Genomic DNA, 14,939 nt, shown 5'->3' with positions numbered 1-14,939 from the left:
GAGTGTGTCACTGGAGGTGGGCTTTTAGGTTTCAGCAGCTAAAGCCAGGCCTGCTAGCTCACTGTCTCTTCCTACTGCCTACAGATCCAGATGTAGAACTCTCAACTCCTTCTCCAGCACCATGTCTGCCTGCGAGCCACCATGCTTCCGCCATAATGATAATAGACTAAACCATTAGCCCCAATTAAATGCTTTTTCCTTTATAAGAGTTGCCATGGTCATGATGTCTCTTTGCAGCAATAAAATTCTAAGACATTCGACACACAGACATCTTCTCAGTTATCAATCCATTTGCTCATGAAATGCTGACAATTGGAATCTTTAATTATTTCTAATTTCAAAGTGAGTGTAGCACACTCAGAGGATAAGCAATCTATCTAGAAAAGCAAAGGGTGTTTGCCGGGCTCTTAAGTTCAGAGTCAGGAGTCAGTCTCCTCTCTTGAATGATTCTTCTGACCACCAGTAACACCAACTTTTCTCCCTTTCCCCAGCTAGTGTAGTATTTGAAAGTTTGCATCTTACTGCTTCCATGAGATCATTCGAGTTACCTCAAGAGACTCAGAGACTCAAAACACACAAAGCTGTCCTTTCAGGCACTCTACAGACACTTTTAACAATGTCAAGCACAGAAAATCAAATTGTCTTTTTTATTTTTAAGGCAGAAAAGATGTTAATATTCTAAAGTTTTTGTTCGATGGGACAAGTGCCTCAAAGCTTATGCTATGGAAAACAGGAAGGAGTAAGAATAAGCTTGCTTCTTGACTGCACTGGTGTAGGTTTGGAGGGAATCGCAGGGAAGAGGCAATCTGGGCAACACCTCCCTGTGTAAGTCCAGGGTTACCCAGCACTGGAACCAGCAGCACCACGTGATCATTAACAGAAGCCAACAGATGGGTCCCTGCCCACTACTAGTCAAAATCAGAAAACAGTGCCCTAAACATTGTCCATGCTATTTTTATTTATTTATGGTGAGTGGGGGTGGTGGTGGTGGTGAGCATGTGTTTTGGAGAGGGGTACATGTGTACCCATGTGGAGGCCAGAGGAGAAACTTGCTATCTTATTCCTTTGAGGCAGAATCTCCCCCTGAGTCTGAAGCTTCTCTACACCCCTGCCAACACCACCACCCCACCCTCCCCACCCCCTGCCCGGAACCCTCAGCTAGGCTGGAAATCAGTAACCTCCCTTGTCTCCACACCTCACAGTGCTGGGGTTACAGTCATAGATGATTTGCCAAGTGGGCTTTGAAATCCAAACTCTAGCCCTCACGCTTGCCTAGCAAGCCCTTTTAATTGTGAAACCATCTGTTCACCACCTTACCTATGTTTTAACAGTATATAAAGAAAAGTAGGGAGAACACAAGGAGACTACAAGAAAACCACATTTCGAGAAACGACCTGCAACGTCAGATGCTGTAGGAAGAACAGATTCTTCTCTACATCCAGGACAAGGAGGCAGCAGATGGCTTCAGCTACTGGAGAGTCCATAAAGTGTCTTGGGTAGAAGTTAAATGATGGCTGAAGGGTGCCGGGGAAGGGATAGAATGGATACAACAAATGCTAATGATTCCTTTACCAAGTTTGTATCAAAGAGGCAGGGTCAAAGAACATAAAAGTGTATGCTGGGGGGATGAAGGGTTCATTCGGTTTAATTTTGAAGATTAGAGTGGCTGCTCCCCCCCTCCCCCACACCCCCACCCCTCTACCACCTCCAACTCCATGTAACACTAAAGATAGAGAGGCAAAAGTTTCTGGGAATGTAAGAAATTGAGTGGAAAGCAAAAGTACCCAAAAGAACACAGGTAAGGGGAGTCTGAGCCAAAAACTGAAATAAAAGAACGCGGACACGACTGCTCCTAAAGTTGGGAGAAGACTTTTACCCTAGCTATAAGGGAGAAAGCAGGCAAAGGAAAGAGAGGTAGCCAGGGCTAAGAGGCCAAGAGAATAGTGTAGCCAAAATGGCCGAGTTATGTAGAGATCAGGCTGGGGAAAGGAAATTGGAAGCCCAGACCTTGGAAAAGAGAGATTTAGGGTAGCCGGTGGAGTAAGAAGTGCTGGAAGGACCCACAGGATCTGAGTGATGCTGGAAAAGATGGGAGGAGCCACAGGCACTGAGTGATTCTGGGAGAGATGGGAGGAGCCACGGGCACTGAGTGGTTCTGGGAGAGATGGGAGAAGCCGCAGGCACTGAGAGATGCTGGGAGAGATGGGAGGAGCCACAGGTGCTGAGTGATTCTGGGAGAGATGGGAGGAGCCACAGGCACTGAGTGATTCTGGGAGAGATGGGAGGAGCCACAGGCACTGAGTGATTCTGGGAGAGATGGGAGGAGCCACGGGCACTGAGTGGTTCTGGGAGAGATGGGAGGAGCCGCAGGCACTGAGAGATGCTGGGAGAGATGGGAGGAGCCACAGGTGCTGAGTGATGCTGGGAGAGATGGGAGGAGCCCTGGGCACTGAGTGATTCTGGGAGAACTGGAAAGAGCCGCAGGCACTGAGAGATGCTGGGAGAGCAGGACAGTGTTCGATTTGATGAGCAAATAGGCACTTCAGTTATCAGTTTGTCATGGGTTTCTGAGACCTAACAAAGTCCAAGGTGAAACAGAAAACTCTAATTTAACATGAGGAAAGAGGTATGAAAGAGCACAAGTGGACACATTAATGTGCATATATTACATATCAAGCAGACAATGTGCATATATTTACATATCACACAGAAGGAAATCTGCTGAATCACCCTACCTCTCATTCTAATTAAGGGCAAGGAGGAGGAAAACGGCAGGCAGCACTAGGCCATCTTGCTCTACCCAGAAAGGAACGCCGTGAAATGAGTTGAATTAGCACAGCATCAAGGAAGGACCATGGTGGTTGCTAAAAGAACTAGAATATTTAAAGAAAAGATGTGTAAGGGTGGTATTTAGACATTTTGGTCTTCATCGACTCATGTAGAAACTTCTAGGAAGGATTCCCCTTACTTCCGAGGCTTCCTGGAGTCAGCTTTCACTTCCCTGTCATTAACTGTCCTCAAGGCAGCTGGTTTTATTCAGTTTACGTAGGTCAGACTTGATAGCAAGAGGGACCTCACAGAGCAGAGGCCATCCACTGAACGTGAGGGGAGGTGTGGTTTGCACAGAACTTGAGGCCTCATACAAAGTCTGCACATAGGTGTTGAGAACAATGGGAGACACTTAACCAAATCCGCAAGGATGGTTGAGTTATACCAAGGAGTCCACTGAGGCTAAAGTCACACAGTTTGCTATAGCATCAGTCTGAGTGGTGGTGAGTTTTCCCCAGCAATGATTGTCGGTATGATTGGAGGAAGTAGAAAGCACACAACTGAAACTCTTCAGGGTTTATGCTTAACCTGGAAGTTGCCCCAAACAGGACAACTTCACATTCAAGTGTCCAACTCTTTGATATGTAGTAACCACTCAATAAATCTTTATGAAGGAATGAATGAACAAGACAGTTCATCATCTGGCTAATGAGTGGTTGAGAAGATAAGCTATCATGTCCAAACTGAACAGAGAAGGAAGTCAAGACCAGGGGAGCCTGGGAGAGGAACCAACACAAAGGGTCCTGAGGGATCCCTCAGTGTGATTAGCCATACAAGTAGCTTCACACTCAAGAGACAGGTTCCAGTTGTCTTTGAGTCTTAGGCACCCTCTGGTGGCTGCTCTGGGAGCTGTTAGGTCTAATCCTCTTTCCATACATGCACTCTGTGTTCCTCCATTCAATGTCCAGTGCTCCCTTAATTTCTATTTAGACCCCCTAATCTCATTCAGTCTTTTAACTTGAGGTCTCTCCTCTCTTTTTTTTTTATTACCCAGACACCCCAGGCATACCCCCCCTCTCTCTTTCTCTCTGTCTTACCTGGTTTCCCTTTTCCCTTTACAAAGCCAATCTCAATCATGATAAGCATGGATAGTCATAGTCACTCAGTTTGCATGAAAGAAGGGCAAAGAAACCTTGACATTGTGTTAAAGATAGAAAGCATCTCCGAGTCACAGGAAAGAGGCATGCATCGTAAATGACTTACAAACCAATTTTGTAATTGTAACAAAACTAATATTTTAATGATTAAGTATCTTGCTATTAACTTTTTATTGCAACGTATGTGATTTCTACCACCACAGTAGTTTGGGTAGCCTTTTGAAAAGTAGACCAAAGGTGTTTATTGTCCAAAGGGAGTTTGAGACTACAACCTCTTTGCCAGTTAAGGGTATGGTACAGTCCTGATCCTTGTTGGGTTTCCTTAAAGATCACAATAAGCTACTGAGTAACAATTCTTCATAGGTCAGAGTGAACCCTAAGTGTCTCTCAAGGTCAGCTGGGGGTCTTTTGACTCTCACTTCCTCTTGCAAACCAGGCAATTTAAAAAATTTTCCCCATTCCCGGTGCTTTTTTCTTCCCAGCCCTGACACCATTTGTATCCCTTCAGTGGCAGTTTTTCTTATTTAACTCAGGAAAACTTAAATAAGTTCCAAGACTTTGGAACAGTCTTATTATTTGATATTGTGCATCTTGTCTGGGAAGAACGCCAAACACCGATTTGCCATTTCAAGCTATCCCTTTGCAATTCCCACTCTCGTCAGCAATCCCCTACATTATCGGATTGTTATTGATCCCCCCTTCCCTTTACATAAGTCAACTAGAACATTCCAATCCCTTCTCCTCTCTGTATGTTTTCTTGGTCCTCCCATTTGCTGAAGCCCAGTATTGCTTTAGCGTTTTGATTTTTCAGAGAAAACACTGATCTGCATAAATCTCACTTGTTCATTATCATACCCGACATCTCTTCACCCTCTTCCTTCCCCACCACACCCTCATCCCCTTGATCTCTCCCTGGTCCCTCCCTCCCAGCCCCCTCATCATTTCCCACGGTTTCTGTTCCAAGGCCCTGCCACAGATCCAGTGTGTTCCCAGCACACGCCTCTCCTCCCGGGTGTGAGGGGCCCCAAGCACCGCTTCCTTAACTCTCACAACACTGAAGAATGAGCCTCAGTTTCTTCACTTCGCAAATGAAGAGACCGGATTTCCTAGAGGTTCAACCCTGGAATGCAGGGAAAGAAAGTGGCCTGTGCTGTCCTGGGTAAATGAAGTCCTTGACTGGCAAGGATTCCTTCTTCAATCTGTTTAGCATCAAGGGGCAACCTCAAGCCCAATGGTTTTTGAGGGGTGGGATTTGTAAGGAAGATGAATAAATAAATTCAAGCGTCTTCCTTCGACGTTTCTAATCTAGTTATGGTGTTATCGGGACCGAGGCAGATGCGCAGTAAACTCCAAATAAGGCCTGGATGTATCGGAGAGCAGGGGTTGGAGAGCCAGCCTTGCTGCTCGTTCACCTTGTCTAGCAGTGCTTGGTCATAGGATGCTTCTCACCCTCTTGTCTGACACTTCCTTCTGGCCCATCCCCCCTCCCCAAATCAGAACAATACACTGGTAAGGGGAAAGGCGTTGCGATTCCTGGGCTTCTTTCCAATTCTGTAGCACTATTTACTTCTCCTAACGACAGGATAATTATTGCTGGATATTACTCTGGGGTTTTTCCATATGTCTTTTAGTTTGGTATGCAATGACCCAAAGCCGCCATTGAATGTCTCCTGACCTCCTGCCTGTTCACCTCACTCAACAAGTTTGCCCCTGGTTTCCACTCTTCTGAGGAGCCAAACTTTGCTTGCCCAGTCAATACCACATTTGGTCATGGCTGCTGGTGACTTCCCCACTTTGACAGAGACCGCTTGGAAAAAGCCTTTGTCACTTGCAGCCGGCTCATTTAAACCAAGTTCTTGCTATGCTCATCGCTTCGGCAAACAAGGACAAGTTCAGGGAAATTAGAGGCCAAACTTGACAGGGCCCTGGGTGCAGCTGCTGGCCCAGCTGTGCGGCGATCCTCAACGGGTCCATTACCTCTCGAACACAGCGACTCAGCACAACTTCCCAAGTCCAGCACTCCTGTCGGCCTAATATAGTTGGTAACGGCCATTATTTCAGAAATGAATGCATGTGTGTATTTATAGCAAATCACATGCCTCCTCTGTCAACAATTAAAGAGATTAGGATTCAGCAGCTAATTTCTCTAATTAGGACAAGATGGAAGACGTTGTCCATAGAATGCTGCAGTTTGACCAAGGTTTCTTTCCTAACAAGACTGACACATTTCATTTCAACAGTCGGACATCTGGCCTCCCTAGAGCCACCTCTTCCCCCCCTCCCCAAAATACTCACTTCTCTTTCTGTCCCATGGAATTTTCAGGCAGGGGATCCCGTTTCCAATTGGCCCTTCAAATTTCCCCTTCTTTCTTCCAGCCAGCCACACGATGGGCTTGATGGGCAGTTTTAAGGCTTGTTTTGAAATAACTTGTACACAGCATCACGGGGCCACTAATTTCAGTCGGTGACATTAGTTCCCCAGAGCCCTGGTGTATGTTACATGCTCACACTTCAACGGTCTCCCCCTCTGAACAAAAGCTTGATCTCAGTGTCTGGGCCATAAATTCCATCTTGCCTCTCTCCTGCTCTTGCATTATTTAAGCAATCTCCTCAGCGAGCTGGCTTGAGAATTTCCCCTCACAGCAACGATCATCGGCAGGCTCTGGAAGCTCTGCTCTAACGGGAATGTGGGCTCCGTGAGAGTCCCACCCATTCACGGTCTCGATAATGAAATATGATAATCTAATTTGGTAAAAATAAACTATGAAATCAGAGATTTGAGGCAAGAAACTTTGAAGATGCAATTCAGGCTGGCAATCAATGTTCATTCAGCCTTTTACCATCTCAGCTTTCTCCTTGTGCAGATGCTTAAGTGATGCTAAATTAAATAATTGACAAATTTTTAAAACTGCTGGAAATTACCATCTGTACTTAATTTTGGAATATAAAAAGGTCCACAGAAAACACCCTTTATGATTATTTTGTCTAATAACAGATATGAAACAATACAAACATCCCAGTCATAAAATAGAATGTGTTTCAAGCGCTCTGGCTTATATATTCAAACATGGTTTTCAAAACAAAAGCCCACAGGATACGGGAAATACTGCCGTAAGAGCATTTTTTAAAAAGTCTAGCAAAGTAACTGAGTTGTTAATTTTAAAATGTACATCCATCCCTCCCACCTCCTACTTCCCTTAAAAATTTTTTAAAAAAATCAAGACAATAAACAAACAAAACAAATCTCACCCCCAGGCTTCCTACAGAAAGGAACGATGAGCATTTCTTTCTCAGATCCCGCTCCTGGATACACACTGAGCTAAACGGTCCTCTCCCTGGAACTTTCATAGCTGGTGATTACATTTATGCAGAATTAAGTCTACTAACTGCGAATAAACATGCTGGAGCTTCCAGGAAAAAAAGAGAGAGAGAAAAAAAAAAAGAAACGGAGAAGAGAAACAAGCTCCCTGGACGTGAACACCATCCTGGCAAATACAGATAAACAAGCTGACACTTACGCCAGACAGTTCTCCCAGGTCCAGCACAGCAGTAGCCCTAACGGTACATCCTAGATTTCTTTAATCCATGTTCTGCTCTTCTCACTGATGGGACCATCCAGGCACATGGTCAAGTTGCAATCAGCCTCTCCCTTAGTGATGTATGAGAGCCGGACTGATTTATCTTGTCTTTCTACAGCACATTAGCACTAATGTCTGCGTATGCATCCTACCTTTCTTTAGCCGTTGCCCCGGCTTTATCATTGGTAATCTAAATTAAAGAGCCAGCGAACAGAACAGGGTTGTTGTCCCCCACCCCTCCCTGTTTTCCATGAAACAATTGCCAGGCAGTCACTCCCAGACAAGGATCCCACTGTTTATTTTGTCGAGCCTCTCCTTCTGTATCCCATTGAGACTGGAAGTCTGAGAGGCAAGGGGACAGGCCAGTGAGGCTCGGGTGGTTCAAAGGTAAATTTACGATTTATGCTCTCCAACAGCAGATGGCCCCAGGAAATCCTAGAGAGAGCTGTCAGCTCGGAATTGAAAAACCAATACCGAGACAGCAATCTGATGCTCCCCCGAATGTCCTGGGTGAGCCCTAGCTTCATGTTTTCAGAAAAAATCTCTCTCTCCATCAATATCTGGCTTATGTGTACATCCTCAAGTGTTTATCTTGATAAGAAATTGGAGCGAGGTTGAATATCCTATCATCAAACAAGTGATTAACCTTGTTGTAACCTGCTGTCAGCAAACAGGTGATGGAGGAGCCGAACACAGCACTTAAATCTTGAGCTGCCCAGTCTTCTGTTTAATGCATATAATGTTCTCTTGGTCTCCAAATATTTGGGAAGCAGAAACATATCAGAGTATGTTTTTCATATAAAAGTTTTTGATCTCTTCAACATGTTGCTGCCCCAGAGGTATTGCAAAGCCTTTATTGCCAGATCCACAATGATGATTGGCAGAATGGGAGGCCTCTATTCTTCTTTTAGGCAGGAAAACTACAGAACAGCTGCAAGCAATGGGATTTAGCGGAGACTCACTACAGACGCTGTGTCTCTATTTTGGAGAAAACGTGACTGTTTTCATCATTTTAAACATGTTTTTGCATTCCTAATTTTGAGTTTTAAAATTAAGAAATTATAGGGTTGGAGAGATAGATGACTCGGCAGTTAGGATCACTGGCTTTTCTTCCAGAAGAACCAGGTTCAATTCCCAGCAGCTCCTGATCATCTGTAACTTCAGATCCTCCTCTGGCCTCTGTGGGCACCAGGCAGGCGTGTGGTAGAGAGACATAAATGCAGGCAAAACATCCACACACATAAAGCAAAAAAACATTTTTTCAAATTAACAAGTTGCAATATACCCATTTCTGGGAAAGCATAAAATACAGGCTCACCATTTCTTTGAAGATTCGTTTGATTTTTAATTACAAGGATGGTATGCAGGTCTGTGCATGTATTGGAGGTGGCCAGAGGCATCAGAGTCCCTGATACTGGAGTTACAAGCAGTTGGGAGCAACTTGCTGTGAGGTGCTGGGAATTGAACTCAGGTCCTCTGGAAGAGCAGTACATGATCTTAATCACTCAGCCATCACACTAGCCCAAAACTTGTTATTTTTTTTAATAACCTTATCATATGCTTTGCCTTATCATATTCTTCAAATCTCTAATCCTTGGCATTTACATTACTGGTGCATTTACTTCACTCTCTCTTTTGGGGAAAATTTGGAAATTGAACCAAGAGTATATTGTAATTTTTTTATTTTAAAAAGTGTCTTATCCACATTTCAAAAAAAGTAAAAAAGGGGGATCAGTCTCACACATAAATAAATACCACTGAAAAAATTCATCTCAAATTTTCTTCTCAACTTTCTTTGGAAATTCACGTTAGTTTAAATAGGATGGGAGGACTATCCTGGGTCTAATCCAGCACTAACCTGGGTTAGACTTTGAAGATGTCTATTATGGTCTACATTCTAGAACAGATTTACTCCGCCCTGTGCCACAACCAACCAGAGACATCATCTTTAAATTTTTGATCCAGTCCTGTAACTCAGCAGCTTGGGCCTTGTACAGCTTCCTGTTGCTCTTAGGATGGGAGTCAAAATCCTTATTACAGTTCCAAGTACTCCATCTTCTCGGAACGGCCTGGCTGGGATTTGGAGCCGTCAGTCAATCAAGCATGGAGCCCTCGCTCTTCACCTGCCCTTTACTCCTGAGTGCGGAGTAACACAGCACTGACCTGGGATACAGAAAGAACGGCGAAGATGTCCTCCACTGCTCAAGTCAACTATGGCGAAACCCAGGGAGGAAGCCTGACTGAAAAGTCAAAGTATAGATAAAGAGTGTGGGGGGCCGTGTCCTAGGGGAAAATTAATCGTTTGATGGACCTTGGGCAGAGGAGAAAGGGGAGCCACAGACAAGAGTGGAAAAAGTATTGCCCAAGCTGGTCTGAAGACTGCTTTCGAGATCTATGACGTCTGCCAGCTAACAGGCATTTATCCCGGGGCCACTGATTGGAGTGTAGTCAATAACTCACACATACCCATTCCTGTCAAAATTTCTTTCTTCCAAAAGCCATCTTTATTTAAATCATTAAACTACGTGGTGGAGCTGGAAAGATGAGTCAGAGGCTATGAACAGAGGACCTGGGTTCGCATTCATTCCCAACTCCAGTTCCAGGGGATCCGACAACCTCTTCTGACAGGTTTCTATTCTAACTCCTTATCTTCCATGGTACCAAGTGAATCCCCCATGGGCACACCCCTACCTGCTTCCCGGAAAGCCTAACTGATGTAGAATTCTAAAACAAACAAACAAGCAAAACCAACATCAATTAACCCAAAATAAGACACAAAGAGAAAATAAAGAAATGCATAAGGAACAGAGTGGGGGGGGGGGAGTAGCTGGGGAGGGGATAAAGCCAAAGGGGTGTGCCTTCCTTCAAGGCTCAGAGAACTATATGGGAGATGGAGAGGAAGATTCTAAGAGCCAGGGGTGGCGGATGATTTCAAAGAGACAGTGTTTCCAGGATACAACCCAGACGATGCGTATATGAGCTCAGAGACTATGACAGCATACACAAGGCCTACCCATTCTTAACCAAGGAGCTATTAGAACCTGATCGATGCTGGGTAAGAGAAAGTCAGTTTTCTTCAGTGAAGTGACACTTGGTATATTGACCATTCCCAAGTTCAGGCTCCATACCCAGCAGCAATCCGCAAACACAAAGTGTCCTCCGTGAGTTTGTTTTGCTTTGTGGGAAAGAGAGGGGGCATGGGATCCATGAAGCTGGGTCAGGAGGTTGGGGAGGACCTAGAAGAAGATTAAATTCTAGAAGTCGAATGAATATGATCAAAACATATCTCACAAAATTCTCAAAATAAAAACACTTTTTAAATGGAGAGTGGTACTTTTGATTCTAGCGCTAGGAAGGCAGAGAGGGGACCTGCTGGCCACCAAGGTAATCAAACCCGAGAACAGTGAGAGACTTTATTTTAAAACAGAGTGGGTGGCTCCTCACATATGTAATGTGCCTCAATGAACTCTTATCACAGACACACACACCCCAAACAAATAATAGAAACAAGAAGTTTTCACAAATGGGAAGAAGGGGACAGAATCCATGGTCTCCATGCTTGTTAAATACAAAGCTGAGTTTAGTAATCTAGGAGGCTTGAAAAATACATACCATGAAAGGGAAACCATAAGAAAACTGCTATGGGGCTGAGAAGGTAGCCCAGTGGATAATGGGACTCATCCTATGAGTGTGAGGGCCTGAGTTCAAATTCCCAGAGCCCACATGAAAGCCAGATGCATAAGGAAAACTTCTGTGACCTCAGTGTTCCTGCGAGCAGGTGGGAGACAGGAGACTCCCTAGAAGCTGGCGGACCACCTTGCCTGGCATTTGCATTGGAAAAATAACATGGAGACCCTTTTTCAACAATGTCACCTCCACATGTGCGTTGTGGCACATACACACCCACATTCACACACATGAGTACACACACACACACACACACACACACACACGTGTGCTCATCTCCTCACAAGAAAGCTGAACATAATCAGACATGAAAAGAGTATTTGATAGCAACAATAGAAGTGATTCATCTGCAAGAACTAAAAATAAAAACCACATGTGACTAAAATAGAATGTTACAAAGCAAACTGCTACAGAATTTATTATTAAATTGGCAAATTCGCAATTGGTGATTTTAATGCTCTTTTCTCAATAACTGGCAGAACTTGGCAGGAAACATCAGTGGAACTTGTGCTAGGGTTCACACCCAAAGCCACAAGGAAAAAAAAACTCAGTAGGCCCATAAAAGACCCAAGCACTACCGCCAAGAGCACTGACCTGACCAACATCCTCAGAACACGGCACCTGATGCCTGCAGGGCATTTCTTCTCAATGTGCCTGGTACAACAACCCGGACATCAGCGAGATAAGTCTCGGTGAGCATTCAAAGACTGAAATACTACAAAATATGATTGGGTAATAATTTATTCAAATCAATACAATAAGGTACTCATGAAACTCAACCTGTTTGGAACTAACACATGTCTAAGGAGCTCATAAGGAAAAAAGAGCTTGTAGCTAATGAAAGGAACCACAGAGGAAGTAATAGGGCGCTCTGAATGACAACAAGAATGCACCAGGGTACAGTGTGGGGACACCGGTGAAGCACAGCCCAGGGAAGTGAGTGATTGAAATGCTTCCAGTGTAAGGGAAGAAAGGCCTGAAGGCCAGAACTCCATTTCCATCTTTATGGACAAAAACTGAGCAATTGTTTATAAATCCAGTGTACATAGAAGGAAGGAATTTTTTTTTCTTAAGAGCAGAAATCAATGAAACGGAAAAACAATAGAAAAAAATTAATGAAACCAAAAATTGGTCCTTTGAAAGAAATCAATAAATTTCTAACTACACTCGCCAAGAAGAATCTAAAATGAAAGAAGCATAAATTGCCAGTGTAAGAAATGAGGAATCTCTTTAGAAATTCCAATACATTGAAAGTAATAACTAAACAAACAATTTTATGTCAATAAAATCTAAGACTTACGATAAAAATAAGCAAATTACTTGAAAGATACAATTTACCAAAGCTGACACAGGAAGCAATTGGAAGCCCTACATAGTTCCATCTCTATTTATAAACTGAATATGGTATCAAAATCCTTCCCATAAGGAAAACTCCGGGACAAAGGGCTCCACGGTGAATTCAGTCAAACTTTGAAAGGTAATAGTAACACTTAAGTCTTATCCTACTCTGTCAGAAAAAGTAGCAAGATGGAATTCCCTTGTCTCATCGTGAGACCACAGTAAACCTGATACCACAATTTGAAAGAAATACTTTATGAAAAGAGAATTGGAGGTCAGAGTCAATTAATACAGACCTTAACTGTCCTTAACAACAAATTAGCAAGTCTAAGTTGGCCATGTATAAAAAGGGCAGTCAACCCTTTGCATAAACACTAAGTTTACTTTGAAAATGTACAAGTACAACACATCATCAATAATAATAAAACATGATCAATATTCAATGATAAAAAATAAAATAGCAAAATAAAAGTGTTTTGTAATTTCAGTGACTTCATTAAAAAAAAACTCCCAGCAAATAAAACAGAAGATTTCCTCAGTCTATACTTGAAATCCTATTTAATGGTGAACTGTTAAAAGTTCCTCTAAAATCAATGACAGAAAAAGGATGTGTGCCCCTGATAAAGTCACAGGAAAAATTAAATAAAAGGCATAAAGTCGGAGGAATGAGAATCCCATTATATGCAGGAGATATAACTGTTGAACGGAAAAGTTATGTTATCTCATGGGACAGTATTTATTTTCTATATCTGTTATAATGGGTTATATGGCTTCAAATTGGATCATGTCTCCAAACTATGTCTGGTGCACAGTAATCATTACATTAAAAATACATCTGAGAAGTATACAGTCTGAGAAATATTCATACTAGCCCAATGACAAACAGATATTCATTTACCAAAGCACCTAGCAGAGGCTACTTTAAAACATAAGGTGATTTTTGTTCTGGGACCCAGGTTATGACAAGGTTCAGGACAGTTAACACTGGGATGTCCACAGACCCATTAGTGCTCGGAGACATTCCAAAATCAGAAAAGTGACATGTGTTCCAAGTGACGCTATACGAGTTCCAGCTTTTACATGCTCTGTCTATGCTGCTACACAGGCATCCTGGTGTGGTTCTAATGAGCACAGACCTTCCTGCAGTTCACACAGAACTGTGCCGGACAGCCATGAAGGAACTTAAGGAAAATGAAAGCAGTGGCATTCGGTCTTAGTACCCTTTGGTAAAACCTGTGTTGACATAGAAAGCTCCCTGGGAATGTGCAAATGCAAGTGCCAACGGTGGGCAGCTCGGGGTGGTGGGAGTGGGGAAAGCACTTTTCATAATGTAGCTTTGGTATATTGTTTGAACTTTCGATATTTATGAATACTTTCACCATAGAACTAAAAATAAAATTAAGAGAAGCCTCTTGGTAATGTAAAATGCAACCAACATTTAAAAGCAACGGTGTTTAGTCTTTTTCTCCTTTGAGTCTAGTAAGATTAAAGGATTCTTGCTCTGTACTCTTTATGATTTTTGCTTTAAACATCAAGATCACAACCCTGGTGCTTTTAGCACTAAGATCCTTCCTGGCTTGCCTTGAACCAAGTACAGCAATGGGGTGAAAACACAGGTCAGGGCAGGTCACAGGTTCGTTCTACTGGCATTTCACTGGCTCAGAGAACTGGGAACATTGGGCAGGTGAGGGTTGGCTCCCAAGAAGACTGGTTAGCCAGAATCTATGCCTTCTGACGGCACAGGACTCCAATAACTGGTCTTCCCTACCCCATAGATGTTTAGAGACCCTGTAAAACCACACGGATCATAGGCCATACAGACTAATGCCATCTAGACCACAAAGTTAAAAGGAATTTCAATACATGGATTCCATCTGCCAACAACTTTACAGGCAAACAAACAGAAATTCAGAGAACCAAGTGACTTGCCCAGAATTACATCTGTGATCAAATCAAGTCTGCCAAACCTCAGGAGACGTTTTCCACGGGGACTGACAAGGGACCAAAGGACATGCCCTATGCAGGAGGAGGCAAGAAGGCACTCTTACCAAGAAGAGTACCTTCATGTATACAGGCTACATTAGGTGGCAGGCTTAACAAGTCGCTGAGGGGAGCAGTCTCCTGCCGTAAGCATAGGTCCAGAGGTTGTAGTCAGAAAGAGACCCTGTCATTCCTTCACCTCATTACTCTGTTCTAGAAAATGCACAGACACTTTTCCTATGAATGGTCCCTTAGACTAAATGGCAGAACATCCCCTGTATGAGAGCCATCTTTCTGTCACACAACTCAGGGCCTATTTGGGGGTGTAATTAATACTAATGTGGGCTTCTTGGGGTATCTTCTTCAGTTTTACTGCAGGCAATAGAGACACTGGCAGCGTCTAACCTGGTGTGATGATTTTCATCATTCT

At 43.4% G+C, this 14,939-nt stretch overlaps 1 protein-coding gene across 4 annotated transcripts in view; it reads right to left on the bottom strand.

The window, feature by feature from the left end:
* Rapgef4 (Rap guanine nucleotide exchange factor 4) overlaps positions 1-14,939 on the bottom strand; it is a 292,910-nt gene that overhangs the window by 159,007 nt on the left and 118,964 nt on the right. The gene's annotated exons all lie outside the window — the stretch shown is intronic.

This window comes from Rattus norvegicus, chromosome 3, assembly GCF_036323735.1.
Source record: "Rattus norvegicus strain BN/NHsdMcwi chromosome 3, GRCr8, whole genome shotgun sequence".
NCBI classification, from domain to species: Eukaryota; Metazoa; Chordata; class Mammalia; order Rodentia; family Muridae; genus Rattus; species Rattus norvegicus.
This window is presented reverse-complemented; position numbering and strand designations above follow the sequence as displayed.